Here is a 3398-nt window from a genome sequence, read left to right on the forward strand (position 1 = left end):
TACTATTTTCCACCTTTTACTTCAAGTCAAGTATGAATGATTCATAGCGCTTCTATATCTGTGACATTTTCATTGTTAAAAGTTTATTTAATTATCAGTTTTATGCCCCTTTATATTAAGAAAATAATATTTTACATTGACCATTCCTTGTGAATGGAATTATCAATGTCATTCAATCCACTTGGAAACTGAACATCAGGTCCATTAAGCTGATGGGGTTTGCTATTGACAGCTTAAATAGAATACATTTTCCCAGGGCTCTGGCAACTTTTCCACGTATTCAATTGAATTCTTTTGTGCAAGTAATTGAATATATATAAAGTGGATTTCTTGTTGTTTCCCATTTATTTCTTTTAGGTTCTGGAGTGCTGATAAATTCAACTACGGGGCCCACTCTTTACTTTTTTTTCAGATTAATTTATTTTGCTGCTATTTCATTATAAATCCATGCATGACAAGAAGTACAACAATCACTACTTGTAAATTAACAACTGGACTCAAGACTAACCACATTTGTTATTTTCTGTTAATGTTGGTTGTTTCCAGTTTGTCAAAGTACATTAAAAACATATTATGATATTATGTGAACAGTAAAATTAATGTATTTTATACATGCATCTATTTTTGTCTTCCATTGCCGATTGAAATCTATTATCAAGACTGATGTTTTATTCCTCTTGTGCTTGAAATTGAATTCTTCATCAGAGTAGATAGTAACTATTTAATATGAGAAAATTAGAATTCCTCCAAATAGAAGAGGATTTCCCCTCCTTGTTAAATTGGTTATCATGCTCAAATAGCATATTTTTCTTTGTCGTTAGTCCAATTGTTTTTGCCTTGAAAAGCACTGTGGTGTCATTATATTATAGATAACATTAAAAAATAAAATCTTAAGATTTCTTCACTTTGGTAAATGCCTTGCCAGGATTTATTTACCACATTTGCATCTTTGCTACTTTCTCTGGTAACTGGTAACCTGGCACAGAATTCTATTACTAGGGAGTCATTTTCTTAATATGCCTCAGAGCTCATATCACATTTCTATTTAGGAATTGCTAGGATAATAGGTATTCTAATTAGATCCAATCAGCCACAGTAAAAAGATATGTATTTCTAGGTATTTTCAGGGAATATGCTGGTGTGTCCTTGTGTGAAAAGGTTTGACAGAATGAAAATCAGACAGATTTCATTAAAAAATATTTTAATGAAAAAAATATTAGTTTTTCCCTAAAACACATAAAAAATCTATATTGTGCCAAAAGGCTTTTTTTTTTTTTTAAGGCACGTCTAGTCTTTATAACAGAAGAATGGCATTTCCTTCTTTTTCACTTAAAATTTTTATTGTAGATAATTTCTTTCATACACACAAGTAGAAAGAATAGGACATTGAAACTCCTAGTACATTATCTTTAGAATCTCAATTTTCTGATATTATTTGACTAACCTAAGTAAATTAATGACTAGGTTCACAATTGATTACAAAGTTGCCTGATGACCCTTATGCCTAAAACAATCAAGGGTGTTTTTCCAGCCATTTTCCCCTCGACCTGATAATAAATTCTGTAATTTTAATATACTTAAGCAACATCACAGGTACATTAGTACAAACATATCTTTATTGAACAGCACATTTTCTATGAAAATGTTACAGAATATAGATTAGACTTTGTTTCTACCCTCAGGAATCATACTTATTTATTGGGGAACAGGATGTAAAGATATTGCATATACATTAGCCTAAGCTAGACCTAAGTTGATATTATATTAGCATATTAATTAATTAGGATCATATTTGCATTTCTATTGTCATGAAAAAATATGTGCTCTAATTTAGATTAATGTATTACTCTCATTATTACTTCTCAGTATTTTACAAATATATGAATAATGCTGGCTTATGTTTGGCAGAAGAGAATCATCCTGGTCAATATTTCACAGCATGACAGCTTTCCAACATAATAAGCTTGAACTCAGATTATCAGAGAGTCATGCTTTACAAAGTAGCTATTAAAGAAACAGCAGTGGTGAACTCTGCTTATAGATCTTTCATGTATTTGAACATTAACCTGTGCTTGTTCTTTTGCTATCCAATAAAGTGACATGTAGACACACCCATGTGTAGACTCTAAGTGTGAACTTACATTGAAAAAGCCGAGATAGTCTTAAAATTAAGCATATGGATCAGTTCCTGACTTGTGTGGACCGAAGAATATCTCATAACTATGTGAATTTTGCAATGAGAAACAAGGAGTAAAATGAACATATCTTGTGGTTGGAAAGATGGTGTAAGACTACTGTAATCAGGGGACAACAGAAAAAATTGCTCAGGAGTGGAAAGTAATGGACATCAAAGAAAACTGCAAAGAGGCTGATATCAAAGTGACCTGAGATATTTTGAGTAGCTATATCCAGAGAGTACTAGAGATTTAGAATTAGACTTTCATAATTTAACCATGTAACTTTTGGAAGCCTTGACACACTAGTATAAAGTCCTTAAACATTAGTTAAAAATATGAGTAATGGGTTAAATACAATGGTTAATTTCTCTCATGCTCTATATAGTTGAATATGCTGATTTGTGTTGAACTTGTTGGCTATAAAACAATAATATAGATGGGCCATATTTTTATCCAATCAATATGTATTTAATAATTATGTCCCAATAATTTTCTAATTCAAAAGTGTCCCTGTCACAAACTAATCAACAGTTAAAATTTTGGCCATTTGATCATTTAGGAAATATGACTGGTTTGCAATTAGCATTACAAGTGAGAATTTCATTGGTCTGATGATTTTATCATCTAAGGAAAAAAGAAAAACTTGAGATCAGCATATCATTTAGCACATTCTTTTGTGTTTACTCATTGAATTGGAATATTCAGCAGAAAAGCAAGGCTGATTTGATGGTAAAAATCTTAGCTACCAGAAGGGATTAGAGTCCATCATTGTGAGAAAGATCCTCTCTATTACAGCAAATGTAAAGATAGGCTTGCTTATTCAGCAGAGTATACACAGTGTTAACCAACTGTTTTGCTTCAGTACTTATTAAAGCTCCAATTATTGTGAAGAGCTGTTTTTTGATTAATGTTGCTATTTCTATGTGATGGTTTTGCTTTAAGATTATAACCGTTTCATGGAAGATAATGCTGCTTAAGCTTGTTAGACTGATCAATTCCCCTATCAGATAGTCATAAACACTTACAAACATCTTTTAATCTAAAAGTTACATAATAATATGTTTCAGAGGCTCTTCAGTATATCTCATGCTAGCCAGCTGTTCATGTAAAACTTCTGGATATTTTCATATGATACAAACACATGTCAGTTTGAAAGATTATGTAGTGGATGTCTTAGTACATAAGTAAATTCTGTGTAAGGCCTTTAATGATTTTTAAGAA

This window comes from Bos indicus, chromosome 4, assembly GCF_029378745.1.
Source record: "Bos indicus isolate NIAB-ARS_2022 breed Sahiwal x Tharparkar chromosome 4, NIAB-ARS_B.indTharparkar_mat_pri_1.0, whole genome shotgun sequence".
Taxonomy (NCBI): Eukaryota; Metazoa; Chordata; class Mammalia; order Artiodactyla; family Bovidae; genus Bos; species Bos indicus.